Raw genomic sequence first — 8,979 nt, 5'->3', positions numbered from 1 at the left:
GATGCATCTCCCCCTCTGCCTTCCTCTCTTCCCCACTCCCTATCTCTATCTCTCCCTCTCTCTACCTTGTCCTCCTCTGCAGACTACTCTAGGCAGATCTGTTGCTCAGTGCTCCTTATTCCTTCTCTGTATTTCTTCTCAATCTGAGTTCTGTGCAATCTAATTTTTTGATGATTCATAAAAATTGAAGCAGGAATAAACAGCTGACTGCCATAGGTCAGGATGGGGTGTAGGGGGGTCAGTGTATACAATGACTTCTGATGCTCTCCTCTGCTGCTGGAAGAAATGGGGAAGGTCCTGGGGTTCTTGTTGAAGAACACAGTTGAATCTAGATAGCACAAGTTTTCATAGACCATCATCCCCATTTCATTATCCTAAGATCACAGAGTCACAGAGATTGGATCATCATCCTGTAGATGTTGTAGATGTGTGCTGGGAATCTATATTGGGAGTCTGACTTGAACACATGCTTTTGGCCATTAAGATATTCTAGTTACATTTTCTAATATTATGTTAGTAAGATATTTAAAAATATTTTATATCTAACAGGAATTTCTAGTCAGGACAGATTTCGATATCTTTGGGACAGGAATGAATGAAGACAAAGATGGCCTCAAACACACAGTGAGGTTGTCCTTGACTTTCTGGTTCTTCTGACTCCATCTACTGAACACTAGGATTCCAGGTATGCATGGGAAGACCCACTTTGTTGCTGGCTTTCAGTGCTGAAGCTTTCTGTGTGTTGGACAAGCAGTAGACCATCTGAGCCTAGAACAAGAATTACTAATGGGAGTGTGTATGTGTGTAAAATTAGGTACTTAGTGTTTGTTTAATTACAAAAGTATTCTTTTGAATGTAAAGGACATTATACAGTGCAACTGCAACACTCTCTATTGATTTAAAGAGCTTTTTCTCACTCATGTATCCACACTTCCAGATGGAACTTTCTGTGGAAAAAAAATAGCCTTAAGTAGATTTCCTGTAAACAATTTGGAGCAAATTCTCTCTGTTTTATTTACTCTCTTCCTCTCCAGAAGACCAGCTCACCGACAAATTCTAGAGCATTCTGAAAATATCTAGGCTGAGTTAATAATATTATTTATCTTTATGGCTCAAACCCAGCAGGTGAAGAAAAATGAAGACAATTGGGTGAGTAATGGATGCAGAGATGACTTATTGGTTCCCTCAATGAGAAATAAGCACACTTTATTATGTGACCTTTTCTCAAATGCCTGTCAAGAACTCAGAGTAATAAAGCTATACATTCAAAGACTGACTGATTAAAAAAGGATATATACATTAAAAAGTTGTATCTCTTTGTCAAGAGCTAATAGTCCATGTGAGTGTGTGTGTGTGTGTGTGTGTGTGTGTAGTGAAATAACTATGTGCCCTTCCCACCCAGACATTCATTACTCCTCCCTAATGGTGTCCTTCAACTAACTAATCTACTGGGTGTGTTTTGGGATATTCTTCAGTTTAAATGGATGAAAACAAATGTAAGGGTTTTTTTTTTCTTTATGAAAGGTCATGTTGGATTTCAATCATGTTCCTCTCTGCTGACCTTGAAGGGAGAAACTTCTTTTGATTGTTAAGGGCCTGCTGTGTATGGCTTCAGCCTTTTGGTTTTCTATTTAATTGCTTTAGGTGATGTCTTTTCGTTTTCATATCTGTCCTAAAATTTCAACTAATGAGTACACATTAGGACTACTTTCTTGTATGTCTTACTTAGATTGTCCAGAGATGTTATAGTATACTTCTGTGGTATAATCAGAAAAGGTCAGTACTGGGCCCTTTCGTATTCAGAATGTTTTAAGATTACTTACACATATGAGATAAATTTTGTTACAGAGGCGTGCTTTGTCAAGCCAAGTGTCCTATTGGAACTGGAATGGAAGTCCTTCCTACATAGAAAGTTCTTATTCAAAATTGGAAGCACTCTTGAGAAGTATATTTAAAATTATTAAGCACTTCATGACCATAGTCTAAGTTAAGCTGGGTAAGGATGCTGTGCTGGCAAGCCTGATGGCCTGTGTTGTATCTCCAAGACCTCATCAGGGAAGGTGAGAATCAACGGTTGTAAATTTCCTTAGCTTCCAAAAGTGTGTCCCCCGGCCCCCAGACATATACAAATAGATTAATAGAACACTGATGTAAACCAATTACTGTCTAGACAAAAGAAATTGTGTGACCAAATGCACACACACACACACACACACACACACACACACACATATATATAATACAAATATATAATAGATACTATATATTATATAAATATAAAAATGTGTATATATATATTTATATTTATGTATATAATCTTTCCATTTTTAAATCAGTCAGAAAGATAGTTAAGACTATCTTTCTTGTCAATATCTTTATAAACTTTTAATTATTCTGGCGAAGCTCACAGTAGCAAATAGAAGAGAAGACTGACTCATCTTTTGATGAGCTGTGGTACTCCAATTGCAGTTAGGTTTGGGTTTCCTGTGTTGGCATGGTTCTTTGGATTTGCTCTTTGAAAAATCTTCTTAGAAACTGCACTTGTAAAATCTCCACTGCATGATATCTGTATCTCGGCTGCCCTTGTTGAAGACGAGAACCAGGAAAGTCAGGTAGTGGTGGTGCACATCTTTAATCCCAGCACTCAGGAGGTAGAGGCAGGAAGGTCTTTGTGAGTTTAAGGCCAGCCTGGTCTACAAAGTGAGTTCTAGGGCAGCTAGGACTACACAGTAACCCCTGTCTTGATAAACAAACAAATAAACATATATACAACATAGTAACTAAGGAAGAAAACTTATTTCTAATATTGTTCTAATATCTCTAATCAAATAACCCAGAAGCAAACTGTAAAGCCTAGTAGCATTATATACATGTGTAGCTATGCTTCAATCTTTTTCATTTCTCCTTACCATGAGCATAATTTATATGAAACTCAGTTATTTTAATGACAACTCAACTCCCTCTTATTTGCTCAGAAGAGAGCTTCTTTTTATTTTCAAACTCAGTTGAAACATTTTACCTAAATAATTCTTCCTGGATATTTCAACACCAATTAAAAAACACAAAATTGCATATACTTGATCGAATTGTTAAGTGCTGCTGCTTAGGTGTGCTTACCCTGCTTCTAGAAGCAATAACGCTAAGGAATTGTGAAGGTGGAGGTGTATGTCCTGTGTGCATGTGTCTGTGTCTGTGTGTGAGACATACAGAAAGGGAGAGCGACAGAAAGAGGGAATGAGTGAGGAGAAAATGTCTTCTTTTAACATGCAGACAACTTACTTGGCCTGGCATGGTAAAGGATTCACAGCAAACACAACCTAAGAATAAAACAAACTCAGCAAATTAGCTGCAACTGAGGTCCTTCTACTCCCCACCTTGAATTCATGGAGTCGATGGTTTAACTGGCACATTTTAAGATTTCGTATATAGGATGGTGTCGTAATAAGGGTTTTATTGCTGGGAGGAGACACTACGACCTTGACAACTCTAAAAGAGGAAAACATTTAATCAGGACTGGCTTATAGTCTCAGAGATTTAGTCCATTACCATCATGGCAGGAAGCAAGGCGGCATGCAGACAGACATGGTGCTGGAGAAGGAGCTGAGAGTTCTACATCCAAATCTGTAGGTAGCAGAAAGAGAGAGTCACTGGGCCTAGCTTGAACATTTAAAACCTCAAAACTCACGTACCATGACACACTTTTTCTAAAAAGACCACACCTTATAATATTGCTGTTCCCTAGGGGCCTATGGGGGGGGCATTTTCATTCAAACCATCACATAAAGGTAAGGTGGTTTAAAGATGAAAAATGAGATGACGAATTTATTTTGGGAATCTTCTAAAAGACATCCATCAGTTAGCCTATCAAACTGAGCACTTTCCACACTGATAATTAAAGATATAAAAATAAGAATGAGTGTGAAAATTTAATAATGCTTAGCCACCTACAGCGTTTCTCTCTACTTTTTCTTCTTTAGTCTTTTATACGCTATATTTTAAGATACACGAGCATAGACACATCACATCTCAACCCATTCTGATACCACATACATACTGCTAAGGTTAGCCTTCCAAAGTTTTCCTCCTCTTCTCTTTATTTGTTCTTTAAAATCTAAATGTATTGGAACGACCATTCAGCACATCTTATGTTTCAAATAAGGAAGTGAGAAGGTAGGGGCATCAATTCAGGATCACAGCAGAAGCAATGCGTCCTGTGCCTTTAATATGTAAATCTATTGAAATCCAGCCCTTGACGTGCTCAGGAGTTCCTTGTTTATTACTATATGACATTTCCATACCAAAGGTGCAGGAGGGGCTCACAGTAATTTGCCTGATGTTTGACTAGAGAGGTTCCCCATCGCGATTCCAGCCCACTTTGGGCCCATTTCATTTTAGAGTTGTTGTCAGTCATTTGAGAGTGATATGCCCCGTGCCTGGAAGAATAAACACATCGCATATTAGGTAAAGCTGTGATGGATGGGGGTTTGCCAAGTGCCAACACTTCTTTCGGAGAATGAGGAGAAATCCGAACGTGGAAATGAGATGACAGGAGAAAGGGATGGAGCAGAAAAGTCCAACTAGGCTTTCCTGGTGGTCTCCAGCTCAGAATTATCTGCGGGGTGGGTGGGTGTGGGGAGAGAGGACAAGACTCGTATTTGCTTTATTTTTGCTTTGGTGTGTTTTGTTTGTACTGACTGTTCCGAATAGAGGGATGCGGCTGGAGCACACATTATTTGTGTCTTTTCCTGTTACTAAACACAGAAACAAAGCACAGCTGTTAAGAACCAGACATCCCGAGTTGCTCTGGAGCCTTTTAATTCAACTCATTTCAACCGCTGGTCAGAAAGTGACCCTGAGTCAGCTTTTAAACGGGCGATTTTTGCCTTTTGGTGCTCGCCCAGGCTCCATGTTACATTTGGAAGTCAATTTTTAACAATAAATCTGCATTTAATTTGGGGAGCAGGGAAATAAATGCTTTCCTTCAAATCAGACAAAACTCTTGCTCTCCCTCCAGTCTCCCAAAGGCTGCAGAACAAACTGGTCACAGGCAAACATGGTTTCAAGGTAGGAAGTCAATGCATTCAGCATTATTGAGAGGAATGTTTCAAGGATTCAGAGAAAGGAAGTTTGAGTAAGAGGAGTGTGTTTTCTTTCCACAACGTGTTCCCCATCAGCCAGCTCCTGCTTATCTTGGCTGAACTGTGGTGTGCTTGTGTTTGCATGATTCGAACACAGGCATTTCTGTTCAGGGTGCAGCTGGTTCTCAGGCCAGTTTCCATGAGTTTCCATGATTCTTTTTGATTATTTCATACTGCTTTAAGATGTTCCAGGTCCCCAGATTGCAAGTGAATATTGATAGCCTTATGTATGACCTCATGAGTTGGATGACATGACGAGATTCCCCCATCCCCATCTTTTAGTCACTTTGCATTCGTGGAATTGGACCCAATAAACCCAAGAATCATTCCTTCTCTCATTCTTCCATTGGGCTAAGGAAATGCTTTGTCTGATCTTTTCTCCTGTGAGTGAACTCTAGGACATCCCTTAGTTAATAGAAAGGGTCTGTTCAGAAAATTCCATATTGGAAATTATATTCCACCTGCCTCTGCTTGAGGCCCCACCTCTGAAATCGGAGGAGGAAGTCAGTGTCTCCTAAAGGTAGGTCCTTTCCTTGTGCTGTTTGAAGCCATCTAACAACTTATTTTGATCTGGTTAAAACCAAAGCAGAGAGAGCAAGAAGAAAGTTTAAGTTGAATTTAATGGTATCAATGATCTACACTGTGTAAGAAATCGAGATGTGTAGGTCTGTACACCCCAAGCTATGGATAAGGATCTCCATGCATTTGAAGCATCTTCAGTTCAACAGTGAGATGCGCTGATGAAAAGACTTTAACAGTGACAGTAAAAAAGGCAACCAGTTTGTAACCCAGAAGGGTGGAGGGAGATGAGATAGTGCAGACTCCACGTTTACACATGAGGCTTTCTTATTCATTTTTGTTATCAATGCTTGAGGACAAAGACCTTCTGGAAGACCTTTAATTGCCATTCTCAACAATTAAAAGGCATTCTTAACTTTTTCTCTGTATTTCCTCATGTTGGTTAAAGAATCCTGGACCACACGCCTTAAAATATACAATCTATACTTAGTGTTCCCAGGATTCCTGGTGAGAGTTTAGTATTCATTTACTGCTTAGATTACGACAAGCATCTTGTAAGGACTTTCTTTGTACTCTGCAGTCCTAGGAACTCACATCTACTTAGTCATTTAGTTTTGGAAAGTTAGAAAAAAAAAATGAAATGAAGATGTCCATGAATCCTTGTTCCTCATACTGACCTGCTCTTATCGACATTGCCAATAAGGTTTTATCAGCTGGGGCACGAGGCAAGTCTATCTTATTAGTGTGGAAACTAATGAAAGATCATCCTGACAATGATAATTAATTGCGGTTGTTGACAAGGACTCAGTTCTGTGCACTCCCTTTCTTGATGCTCTTTCTTGGTCTTTCAGCTCTCGTCTGTCTCTCAATTAGCCATATGAAAAGCAGCACCCTCCCCGTGGAGAAAGAAGCTTTTAGATTAATCATATTATCTTAAGGTTCCAAATCTCTGTGCCTGCATGACCTTTCTTCCGTTAGAATCCATTATCTTAAACTATCACAATAATCCTGGCTTTAGGGAGGGAGAAAGGGAAGAGGAATCAAACCTAATAGATGGCAAATAAGATTAATCTATGATCTAAGTGCCGATTACACTTGGCCCTGCCCTTGAACACCCAGGTGTAACCTTGAGATTCACATCCACTAAGGCTCGGCAATTGGATTGAGTGTCCCTCAAGGCCTCCAGGGCAGCTGGCCAAACCTTACCCATTAGTCCCCAGTGCGATCCCAAGCCTGGCTCAATGTCCGACTCTTTTTTTTTCACCCTCCCTTGTGGAATTTGGCAGCTGTGCCTTTTCATGTTTGTTTTGGGATAGCTCACATTTTTTAGATAAAATACTTATTTTGGGTTCTTGATTTCCTTGTTTGTCAGAAGCACCCAGCCAGGGAGGGATGGAGAGAGACTGGACTTTTACCTGGACCTCACAAGAGGAAAATAAATGATCCAGCCCCTCGAAGTCTGATAGCTGTACCCAAATAAATTCTAGCCTTTGCGTCTTTCAAAACATCGACATACTTTTTTTCTAAAGCTACATTTATTTTAGAACAACCAAGGAGATGGGGGAAAAATCTTCCTGGCAACTTTTGTCTTCTGCACTTTGAACTGATTGTTTTTCTTCCACATACCCTGGGGTCTTAGAAAGGACAGTCCTTGGGCAAGATGGAACAGGACACGAAGAAGTTGGAGCTACTGGGAAGGTACGTAGAAAAATCAGTTTTGCTCAGAGCAGCCTTTTCCTCTACAACACACTCGTACCATGAGGTTCACGGAGCAGGGAAATGGCCGTGCTGAAGACACCCTCCCAGTTAGAATGTCTGAAGTCGGAAATGGCCACAATCCGTCATCATAAAGCAGCTTATGCAAGACTGAACGAACTTTAATATGAAGTAAAAGTGAGATGGGACATGAGGTCTGCAAAAGGAAAAGCTAGCAGATTCTAAAAATACAGAGGGTAAATAAAATCTGATTCCCAGAAGATATGGCCATTTCTCTAAACAACAACAACAACAACAACAACAACAACCCACCCCAGGCACAGGAGTAAGGAAATACCTCTTAAACAATTAATTCTCGGCCTGTTAAGCTGACGTCAGGAGTCTAACCAGTGGATTCTCCAGCACACTATAGAAACAGAACAGCATTGGAGTTGGGGTGTAGTTCAACAGGAGAGTGTTACTCTGGATTTAGTCCCCATCCCATTACCAAATATAAACAACAAAGAGAAATGGTAAATTACTAATACACTCTGGGGAGTGGGGTTGTGGTACTGGGGTTTGAACTTGAAGCATCATGCACCTAATGCAAGAACTCGCTCACTGTACAGGCAGTAGGGTTTTGTTTTTTTCTGTTTTGTTTTAGAGACAGGGTCTCTCTAGGTAGACCAGGTTGTTCTCAAACTAGAGGCAGTCTTCCTGCCTCAGCCTCCCAAGTGCTGGGATTACCAGACTCATCTCTATTAACTGTTAACTTTTCCTTCCTTCCTTCCTTCCTTCCTTCCTTCCTTCCTTCCTTCCTTCCTTCCTTCCTTCCTTCCTTCCTTCCTTCCTTTCTTCCTGCCTGCCTGCCTGCCTGCCTCCCTCTCTCCCTCCCTCCCTCCCTCCATCTCTCCCTCCCCCTCCTTCCCTTCCTGTTTCTCTCTCTTTTCTCTCTCTCTCTCTCCCTTTCTCCCCTCTCTTTCTTTCTTTCTTTCTTTCTTTCTTTCTTTCTTTCTTTCTTTCTTTCTTTCTTTCTTTCTTTCTTTCTTTCTTTCTTTCTTTTTCTCTCTCTCTTTCTTTCTTTCTTTCTCTCTTTCTTTCTTTCTCTTTCCCTCTCTCTTTCTTTCTTTCTTTCTTTCTTTCTTTCTTTCTTTCTTTCTTTCTTTCTTTCTTTCTTTCTTTCTTGTTTATCAAGACCAAGTTTCTCTCTGTAGCCCTAACTGTCCTGGAACTTCTTGCTCTGTAGACCAGGATGGCCTTGAACTCAAGATCTGCCTACTCTTGTGTCCCTAGTGCTGGATTAAAGGAGTGGATTAAAGGTGTGTGCCACTACACCTGGCTAGCTTGTCCTCATTTATAGCTCATGAGCCCAATAGAATAAGGTCTCCATCTTCTCTATCACCCATGGCTCCTGTAGAGTTCTCCTATCCTTCCAACTGTGAAGCTCCGTTTCCAAACATGCTTTTGTTTGTGTCCTTTAAGACTACATTAGAACATTAGAACATCACTTTCCTCCTAAATGGGTGGAATAAAGCGGGGCTACAGATGAACTCTTCCAGAGACCACATTTTGAAAACTGAAGTTTGAATCTTGTGTCTATACAGGACAAGGCTGGTCCAAGATTCTG

Source organism: Mus caroli, unplaced genomic scaffold (genome assembly GCF_978045245.1).
Source record: "Mus caroli unplaced genomic scaffold, Mus_caroli_1 scaffold_8, whole genome shotgun sequence".
Classification (NCBI taxonomy): Eukaryota; Metazoa; Chordata; class Mammalia; order Rodentia; family Muridae; genus Mus; species Mus caroli.
Note: the sequence above shows the minus strand (reverse complement) of the source record.